This window comes from Hibiscus syriacus, unplaced genomic scaffold (genome assembly GCF_006381635.1).
Source record: "Hibiscus syriacus cultivar Baekdansim isolate YM2019G1 unplaced genomic scaffold, ASM638163v2 tig00000916_pilon, whole genome shotgun sequence".
In the NCBI taxonomy this organism is placed as follows: domain Eukaryota; kingdom Viridiplantae; phylum Streptophyta; class Magnoliopsida; order Malvales; family Malvaceae; genus Hibiscus; species Hibiscus syriacus.
The window spans coordinates 10,725-22,099 of record NW_024061833.1 but is presented as its reverse complement, the minus strand read 5'-3'; the positions used below and the strand labels follow the sequence as shown (position 1 = coordinate 22,099).

The 11,375-nt window shown below is 33.6% G+C and overlaps 1 pseudogene; it reads right to left on the bottom strand.

Annotated features, from left to right (window-relative positions):
* Nucleotides 1-1,910: 1,910 nt before the first annotated feature.
* Nucleotides 1,911-8,864, bottom strand: LOC120116435 (annotated as a pseudogene).
* Between the last annotated feature and the right edge of the window lie 2,511 nt (nucleotides 8,865-11,375).

Genomic DNA, 11,375 nt, shown 5'->3' with positions numbered 1-11,375 from the left:
ATTTTTATTTTAATTAATATTAAATTTTACTTAATTTATGTAAAAATATATTAAAATTTGACATCAACATTTAACTAAATGTTCGATATTAGAGATTTTTAACTTTCACTATGATATTGAATCGACCATGACGATGATTCCGTTAGCTTTCTCAGGATTTCGACTACACATACGGTCCAACTTGGCACTGCATTGTGGAAACTAGCTTCGGTTCATACGTAACGCATTCACTGGGAGGTTTCTTGTATTTTTCAATCGACAAGGTTTACATTCTTCTATATACAATAATTTATCATAGATATTCATAATAATAAAAAGATGTAAATTATTTTTGTTATCTAAGATATAATATTTAGTATATCTTCTATATACAATAATTTATTTATTTATTTTTTATATTTATACTTAATTTGCATACTTATCATTATTATTTATCTCATGAATTTATATTACAAAAACATAATTCAAATAAGTAAGAAAATATAACACTAAAAATCATATTGTCTATAATTTTATGTTTCACCGTCATTCATCATTATCTTTGTTAATATTTTAATAAAATTATTAATACTCAGTCCTAATCTGATTTGTACTTAACTCCAGATTACGAAAAGCAAGCAACCCAATAATTCATGTTTCCCAACCTGTAATTTCTCTCCGAACATACAAAACCCGACAGAGGCCAAGCTTTGAACATACTAGACCGTTAATTTCTTTCGGATCATACACAAAGGACAAGTGAAATAGCTTACCTGCATCTAAAGAGAATTCTAAAACAATTTTAAGTGGCTGCTAATTTGGCCATGTCTGAATTATTCTAAGCTATCAGTCATGAGATTGATTTTCGAAAAAAGTGTTAATGATATTTACTTCAGGGTTGGAACATTGATGGCTATTGCAATGCTAGGATTTGCATGAATTCTGAAGACAACCCATCTCAATTGTCTGAATATTTCAACAACAAAACGTTTGGCAGACCTCATTGCCGACGAGCTTATATATGTATAACAACCATCAAGAGCTGTGAATGTAGAGGAGGATAAAAACCTTGCATATATTTAAACTAATATTCATCCTCGTCGGAACCTATGCTACTTGGACTTTAGACATCTCATAGAAATGAAAAAACATGAAAGTGATTACAACTGGTACTGGTCTTAACTATATTCTTCGTGGAAAGAAAGATTACTAGATTCCAAGCTTATCTGGAAGTCTGGAACAGCAGCGTGTTTAAGAGGACTGTTATTATCCAATATCTTCAAAACCTTTTCAACTGTGATTTTAAGAGTGTTAATGACAAGACTATCACATTACTAGCAAGCCATATACTATAAACAATTGTTGCAACAGAAATTAGCCACAATAGTTTTGACAAGACTATCCAAGATACCGAATAGCAGATATGAACTCATACATACCAAATACAATTTTATAAGCTTAAATTCTTTGTTTAGCTTACATAACAAAAAGAAGTATAACATTAACCATCAAAAGTTTGTACAATGTTCAGACATACAAAAGATAATAGCCATGACATTCTAAACTTAATCATATATGTTGATTATATTAGATACACAAAAAATTGTCCAAGTCAAAAGCTTGACATATACTTGGCTAAGCTACACAAAAAAGTTGGGACCATATTCTAAAGTCATAATCAAAAAAAGATCGACATAATTGTAGAAGGACCACAGTCAAAAGGACGGTTTAAAGTGATGGCATTCAACTAATTGCTTAATCACATAATCTTTTTTGAATTCTTTTGGCAAAGAAAAAAATAAATCTACCTTGTGCGCATCTTTGCTAATATACTCTCCTGCAATAAGCATTTCATCATTGGATAGACCTTCAATTTTCATGATTTCTGTGCAAATCGACATTCTTCGATCATTTCCTTCTGCCTCTTTTTTCTATAAAGCAGTAATATCCTTAATTTCTTTGGCAGTTTCTCGGTATGCAGCACCAAACTTACTTATCTCTTGTACAAGCTCGGTTAACCCATCATCACTTCGAGACCTTTTCTTGCTAGCTACTTTTTTCATTGTAGGAGTAGAGGCAGTAGCATCAGATGTTTGGCAAGTTAAAGTACCAACATCCTCTCTTGATTCAGAATCTCTTACTCTCTTCTTCAATTAATGCATCTATAAATGCATTATCTTCAACATCAATATGTTCCACTGCATCAGCTGTTGTCTCAACTGTTGTTCCTGTTGCTCTTTCTTTTCCAAATATTTGAACAAAGTCGTCAAAGAATGAAAATGACTTATTTCTTAATCCATCAGTAGTTGGATGACTCTACAATATGGCCAGTTGAGCCATTTGCTTATCTAACACTTGTAGATAAGCTTCGATTCGATTTTGAAACTGCTCTTGAGGTAGTGTCAACCGCTCGACGATGAACTCCAATGATGATGCCAACGGTAGATACGACTGATGTGGTGGTTGCCTTGGTAGATACAACTGATTTGGTTTAGGATTTTATGTATAGCTAAAGTTCGGATGATTCCTCCACCTCAGATTATAAGTATTTTCGTAAGGATTATAAGGTCTCCGGGGAGGTCTTGGAAAATTTCCAACTGTAGTTACTTGTACGGTAGTGTCTTCTTGTAACATCGGAAAACAATCCATGGGATGGTTCGACCTTGTGCATATTCCGCAAAGTCTAGTGGTACATGTTTTAACTACAACAAGAGATTTAACAATATCAACCAACTTATCAATTTTATTTTCTAATGAAATTGCACTTACCTCGTGAACCCGATGAGTAGGTTCACTAGAAGAGCCAAACTGTTAAGAATTATCGGCCATTGTAGAAATTAGATTTCTGGCCGCATGTGGAGTCATATTAATAAGTGCTCGTTCACTAGCTGCTTCAATTTTATTGATCTCCAAATGAAGTAGTCTTTCATAGAAATATTGGAGAAGGGTCTGTTCGGTTAACCCGTGTTGTCGACAACTAGCACAAAGTTTTTTGAATCATTCCCAGTAGTCTTATAACGACTCTCCATCCTTTTACTGGATTCCTAAGATGTTTTACCTTAATTCACTCACCTTTGCCGCAGGGAAGAACCTGTCGAGAAAAAGACGATTCATATCAGCCCAAGTAGTAACAGAATTAGGCGATAAGTAAAATAATCAATCCTTATCCAAATCGATAAAGGGAAAAGGAAAAGTACGAAGTTTAATTTGATCATCAGATACTTCCTGTGGTTACATGCTAGAGCAAACCATATGAAATTCAGTAATGTGTTTATGAGGATTTTCACTCGACAATCCATGGAAAGTATGTAAAAGATGGATCAAACAGGTCTTGAGTTTAAATGGTGTTTCTATATTCAGGAATGCGATGCATAATGGTTGTTGTTCGGCAGATGTCACAGCTAATTCACGAATCATCATATTAGCCATAGTTTTCGAGTGTATGCTTCGATCTCAAGTTCAAATTTTATTAGTTCGCCCGAATTTTTCCTGGTTATAAATCAAAACATACAATATAAGTAATTTTGCTGAAGTTCCCGAAAACGGCGCCAATTTGAAAAGCGTCGTAATTGTCAAGTAAATAAACCTAATTCTCAATTTAAATAAATAAAATAAAAAAATAGTATAGGGAAATAGGGTTGATCCACAGGGACTAAGGAATTTCCAATTAAATCGGATCTGATCTCTAACTAGAAAATCTATAAAATAAAAAGGGGGTTTTATCGAATTTATTTGAATAAAATAAAATAAATAATCAATAAAAATAAATAATTAAAAAAGATAATTATAGAAGATAGCCTCTAGCTTCGCTTTGGCTCGACTCGTCTCAATCCTTGAAATAGATTTTACTTCGAAATCTTGTCGATTACAGTCTACAAGGCACAACCCTTGTAACTTGCTCTTCTCTCATGTGAATTAATCCCTAGAATCAATACTTGAAAATTAATCCTTGTTTGGATTTAACTTCGACTATCGATGTTAATGCCAATATCTTCTTAAATGCTGGAAAAACTTGTGTTTAGATTATATGTCTCAATAAGAATCGAACCTGATCTTGATTTCTCTTAGCGGACTGCCGTTAAGTTTGTTCTTAGGGATTTGAATTTGCTACAAGTCGATTCTCTTCCCCAACGGTAAATCAAAACAACATTCAAGCTAAGGTGCATCTTTGAATTGAAAGTGTAAAGAATTAAAGATTAAGTCAATTACCTAACCTTGTTTGCCAAAAACAAGAAAGAAACATGAAGGTATGAAGCACTTTTCAATTCTCACGAAACGAATTGAGTCATCGCTCAGATATCGACTAAAAGTGATTTAGCTAAGCATGGATTGGATCATGCTTAGCATTGTGAAAAGAAAATAATGAAAGAAAAGTAAAAGATAAAATAAAGTAGAACTTCAATAAATAGCCAAGAGAATATAAGTTTCAATCTGAGTTCAAAGGTTGAACCTAGGGGTATTTATAACCTAATAGTTCTAAGTAAATAAAATGACTAATTCCTAATCAAAAATCTTACGAAGAGTTCTAATAAATAACTAATTCTTAAATAAAATAATCAAACTAAAAATCCTAAATAAAAGGTTTATTACAAAAGATAAAAATAAATATTTAAGTATTGTACTTATGTTGAATTATACTTCATCTTATGGATAACCTTATGCCAAGTAAATTCCAATTAAATATTCAAGATACTGAGTAGACCATCAAAATCTTCTACTTTTGGAGATAATTAATCCAATAAAACTCATGTCTAAAATAAACCCAAAATAAAGATAAATCAGTAATATTCAATCGAAAAATAAGGTGTAAATAACAATAAATATATACAATTTAAAACACTCATCACATATATATATATATATATATATATATATATATATATATATATATATATAAAGAAAGTAAATATCAATTTCTCTTTCTTAAGAAAAATATATATTTTTGATATTTAATATAATAATTTCTCAAATTTAAACATTTGCCTCGAAATTATATTTCTAAAAATACAAATGCAAAATCTTATCCACCATTAAAATGAGATCAGATACTTTAAAAGAAAAATGAGGTATAACTTTGACTGGTAAACTGCATTAACTGCAATATTAACACGGCCTGCTGTTAGAGGTGAAAGGAATGCAGCAAATCTCTGAATTAAAGCAACAGAAATATAAGAGAAAACAACATAGTGTTACCGGCTAAACAAGGATACCAGTGAATTCAAATTATAAGCACCTGTTCTGGGTCTTTTATAGAGCTTATATATCCTCCATCAGGTGAAACATCAGCAACTGAATTCAATAAGTTCTCTCTGGGAACTCGGACATTGTCAAACCCGAAATCACATAAGCAAACCTTTTATATTAGAATTTTTTTTCTAGGAAAAGACTAAAGAATCCATAGTAGAAGTATAAGTTTATAATACCAGATTCGACCATTATCGATGCCATTTAAACAAGTTTTTATGACCACAGTCGGCGATCCGACTGTTTGGACATACATTACCATCAGCATCTCTGATTTGGGCTATAAAAGCATGAATCCCTTCATTGGTTCCATTGATAATGAGTTGTGAAAGCACAATCGTGTGTAGTATGCCAGACAACAAAGCAAAAATACAAAGTATACCATGTCAGCATGTACGCGAAACAAAGGAAGGGATGATAAAAACAGCTAAATAAAAACTTCACATTGCAAAGTAATCTAGAAAAACCTTGACTGCCCCACCAATCCAATACTTCTGAGTTGATTCACAAGGTTTATTAATGAAAAACTCTCCAGTCTTTGAGTCATATGTCGTTACTGTTTCAATTCCTCGAACCTAAAAGCAGTAGCTCAAGAATAAATCAGCAAGAAGAAGAAGACTGCATTAGGGATGGCAAATGGACGGGTCGGGTGCGGATACCCCCTTCCCATCCCCATGGCCACCTAATATTTTTCAATCCACCACTCGCCCACCACCCATGATGGGTACAAATTTTCAAATCCACACCCGCCCACGCGGATAAATTCTCAAATCCATCCCCACACCCACTACTCACTAGCGACGTACCCGTCTAGACCCGCCTGACAGCAAACTTAAGTTATACATAAGCAACAAAAATTAAAAAAAATATGTTCATTAAGAAACATAATAAAATAATCCAAGGATTATCTAAATTAAGTGTTAATATAGATCTTAAAATACATAAAACACCATAATAAAGGACATAATTAAAGTCTAGAAACATAAATGACAAACACATAATGTTTTTGTTCTTTGGCACAACATTCTAAAATTTTCAGGCAATATTTGTGACATATAATATTCCAGTATTACAATCATCATTCTTTATTTCCTCCAACTGAGAGCGCTCCAATTTAAATTCACTACTACCTACATATATAATAGAAAGTAAAACTAATATAAGTTAGTAACTAAACTTTAATAAGATAATTAAGCACAATTTGACAACTAATATAAACTAAATAATAATATTACCTTTAATATCGGCCCAAAGCCAATTTTAAGTATATATTAATGCTTCAATCGTCTTCGGAAGTAGTCGACTACGATAAGGACCAATTACTCTTCCACCTATACTGAATGCAGATTTTGATGGGACAGTGGAGACAGAAATGCCCAAAATATCATTTGCTATTTGTTGGAGAGTTGGATAAATTACATGTTATATCTTATACAATATTAGAATTTATAAATTAGTCTCTAAAATTACACCTAAATTCATAATGGTCCAAAATTTAATAGATATTTAGCTGGGTGGGCGGATGTGGGGCGGGCGGTGCGGGGCGGGTAATGTCTCAAACCCATTACCCGCCCACCACCCGCGACGGGTACCACTTTCTAAATCCACACCCGCACACTACCCGCTAAAATTATACCCATCCCCGCCCCAATTGAAACGGATGCGGTGCGAAATCTACGAAACTGTACCCGTTTGCCATCCCTTAACTGCATGAATATCAGGAAAAGAAAAGGGCCAGATTCTCCTTACTAAAGGATCAGACAACCTTTACGTACCTTGCTTCCATGGCCCAACTCAGATATTGAAAAGCAACCTGACCTTGAAATTTTCAGTGTTCCTCAGCCACTTGTCATGGTGGTGCTTTGTACCAACAAATTTGATAGCACCACCCTCGCATACATTATGGCAAGAGTTAAATGACACAACAAAGGAAAACCAAATTGCACTCAGATTGAATTTAAGATTTATTGTCAAATAAGATCGAAAGAATCGTTCTTATTACATCATAAATTTGATTGATATAATATTTGATACTTATAATTACGTGTGATTGTATATAACTTAAAGTCTATCTCAATTTCCAATTCCACCCAACACAATTCTTTCAAACAAATAATTAAATATAACTTGTAAAATATCCGCTTTTTATTATTATTATTATTATATATATATATCATTTTCTAAAACTATTTATTAAAATAACATCTAAAAATTTTATCGAATAATATTCATTTATATCACATATGGTATCAATCGTGTCTTTTAATAGATGTATTTGATTATGCGTGCCGTTATTCTACGTGAGATCTTAGTCAACAACACAATAAATTTTAACTAGAAGCGATTAATGAGTTGAGTAGTTCGTGAGATGCACGAATTCGATTCGGTTAAAATTTAGTCAATGTTCGATTCGGGTTGATTTGAGATCTTAACGAATTGATTTGAACAAGGTCTAACTCGACTCGATAGGTTTGTGAGCAGTTTGATAATTATTTTTATATTTTTTAGTAGTTACTTTAAAATTATTTCATTCAAAAAAGTCTGAATAATAATTATTAATTACTAATATATATTAGGAAATATGGTAAATTACCAATTAATAATTACTACTAATTTATTAATCTATTAATTTATTACTGTAGTGTATTTGTGGATTGTTACCTTAGAGTTTATATTTTGAAATTGCTTGATACACACTTTTGATAATTTTTTTTTTAAATTTGTTAATTTATATTTATATTAAATTCTATATAGTATTAGTAGATTTTACTCATAGTTAAAAAATATGGTAAAAATTATGGTGAGCATAACAACCAACCAGTTGAGTCGAATAAATTTTAACGAGCTTAACAAGTAACAAGTTGAGTCGAGCAACAAAATTTTTTAATGAGCATGAGTCGAGGACTACCTAACTCACCACCGACTCGCTCAGTAAGCACCCCTAATTCTAATATATCAAAATTGACTTTAAAAGAAGGGTAATTTTACGGTACAATAAAATAATTTAAGATTAAAAAAACAGTGAAAATAGACGCTACCGAAAATATTATAAAAAATATAATATTTAAAGTTAATATTTTGACTAAATCTAAAATATTATTTTCTTCGTATATTTTCTTTTAAAAATGAGAAACAGAAACGAGGGGAGATACGCACCACAATAAGAAGTGAACTCCAAGCTTAATGTAAATGGAATGATCGAAGAGGCCCAAAACCTCAAAGCAAGCCTACTTCTTCATCTCAACATCTTCTCCTTCCTCCGTCATCCATCCTTTGAAAACCCCTCTATCCAACAAATACTCGATGCGTTTCCAAGTCATCTCCCGCTGCTGCTCCATCGATTGGTTATAGTCCGCGACACAAACACCTTCCCTCCCCTCACTCTCGGGTTGAACAACTTGCTCTGTATTATCAATCCGAACAGCCGATCCCGTTCCTCCGCATCGTGCCCGTCAATCAGCTTCCGCATCTCATTGACGTTGAAAACGTATTTCTCGGAAAATTCGGGCGGGAGGTAGTTAAAACAGCCGTTTGAAGTAAGACAAGCGGTCTGAGCAGGCGAAGATAGGAGGAGGTGATTGGTTAAGATTCTGATTCGCCGAAAAGCTCGATCCATTGCCGAATTAGTGATTTTTTCTTCGATTCTCTGTTTTTCTTTGTGTTGTTGGGATATGATAATTTACGTACTGTCGGAACCGTCTTTCGGTAATGCCCCGGAATTGGGCTTCGACTTAGATTAAATGTGGGTTAGAGTCGCCACCGACCATTTATTTTAAAATAAATGGGTTGATCGGATACCCTAGGTCTTACCTGATCTGCATCTTACCAGTGATATGTCGAGTTCGGGAGTCGGTTACGGTCAAGGAAGGATTAGCACCCTTGAACCGCCCTTTCGGTACTACATAATTTCCAGTTGTCTTAGATTAAGAAAATAGAAAGTTTAAATTAAGAAGGTAAAATAACGATCCTAATTGCTTACCTCTGATTGATTGAAAACGAACCCTTTAAAAGTCAAAGAACGTAAAAAAAAAAAAAGGTGGTAAACTAAAATGAGGAAAGTAGGAAAAAAAAACAGTTAATATACATATATAAATAAAAATGAAGATATGGAAGATAAAAGTACTAGGAAAGATATGAGGCAACCAGACAGAATAAAGAAAATAACAAGGTACACACAACAGTATGAATAAATATAAAGAAAAAATAAAGAGAGAAAAAAAATGGAATAAGAACATGAACGAATAAATAGATAAAAATAGGAAAAATAATACAAACATATATAAAAATTTACGTAAGAAAAATATATGCAATAGAATAAAATATATAAAGAACGAAAAAGAATATAAATAATATCTATACAAAAATATAATATACTAAGCATAAATAAAATAAAAACTAAAAAAAAAATATAGTATACTATAACAATGTATATAAATGTATATATATAAAGGATCATAATAAAATAAAACAAACTTGGGTGGCCGAATTAAAAGAAAATCAGAAACAAAGACTGAATCCTAACGTAAATTGAGTTTAAAATTGAAATCAGGGACCAAATCGAGCTCTTAAACAAAATGAGAAGACCAAACGTGTAGTTTCTCCTTTTGTCAAAAAAAACACGCGGATTTGAGTTTAGCATATAACTTAAAATTGTTTTATAAAATTCATTTGTTCTCTTCTCCTTAGCCGAATCACGCATCTCTCTCTCATTTCCTCTCCACATTCAAACGTGTTCTTCAATTGAAGAACACGACCACCATGAAATCCAGAAAACGGCCGATGGCCACCTTGCGCCACCTCGCCGCCGCCGCTGAACGGCGACGGCCGCCGTTCATCGGCGGCAAAACCCTTTTTTCGTTTTTCAAAGCTCTTTTCCTCTGGTTTTCCAAAAATCCAGATAGTTTTTTTTAGACCGGGCCTCGGGATTACTAGATCTAACAAGACAGATCTAAAAGAACTTCCCGTTCATCGGCCGAAAATGGTTCCATTTGGTGTCTTTCGGAGCAAAACAACGAAACCAAGCAACGAGAACCACATGCAAGCCAAGCACACAACGAATCGAAGGTAAAAGGAGAAAAAAAAGAAAATACCTTTATTTCTTTTGAAATTCGTACAAGAATGCTTTGAAATAGCTATCTATTTGTTTCGTATGTTTTCTGGTATTTGTGCCTAAAACTCTCTGATATTTCTCCTCCAAAAAAAACCTCTCCCTGGAATCGTGTATGTTACCTCGTTTTATAGCCTAGAAATCGACTATTTTTAGAACGTAAGAATCCTAATAGGACTCTAACGCTAATATGCTTTTTGACTTGTTGGTGCACCCGAAAAATCGGGGTTATTGGCTTTGTTGCTGTTGGTGCCGAGGTCTCGCCGAAAAGCTCGGTCGTTTGGTTCGTGCGGCGCGAGGAGAAGCGGCTGAAGTGACCCTAGTTTCCTTGAATTTTGGTCCTTGGATCAACATTGGATCTAACGGTGGGGCTGAAGCGGCGCATGGTGAGCAAGAGAGGAGAAAGCTAGGGTTCTGGAAACCCTAGCTGGACTTGGTCACGTGTGGGTTGTCTGATGGGCTTATTCTTTATTTGTATTTGGGCCTGAAAATGTAATAAATGCAAATGGATGAGAAAAAATGTATGGATATGTTATAATTATATATATGTATATATTATGTAATGTATGTATACTATATACTATAAAAAATTAACACGGAATGTCATGCTCGGATGAAAATATGTGTCGACAGCAGCCCCTCTTTTCCTTTTTCGTGGAACGAAAATAGGACAAAGATAAAAAGACAGATTTTGTTCATATCGAATTCTTCTCTGTCGCGAAGTCGATTCATCTTGTAGTGATATGGAATTGAAGCCGTAGTTCAGAATTGGAATGTGGCTCTCGTTGTCTTTGGTGTAGTCAACTTTGGTCTTCTTCTCGGCTAAGACTCGACAAGTCTTCGTTGACAGATATCTTTTCTCAAGTTGGATATCCTTCGTCGTGAAGTTGAAATCCAATCTAAAGATTGATGATGCTTGTGTGCACGATTCCCTTCGCCGTGAAATTGAAATCGCGGGTGGCCCCTTCATAGTGAAGTTGAGCCTGGAATTGGATATCCTTCCAAGTAAGTAATATTGTTCCGGGTCCAATATCCTCCGTTGTGA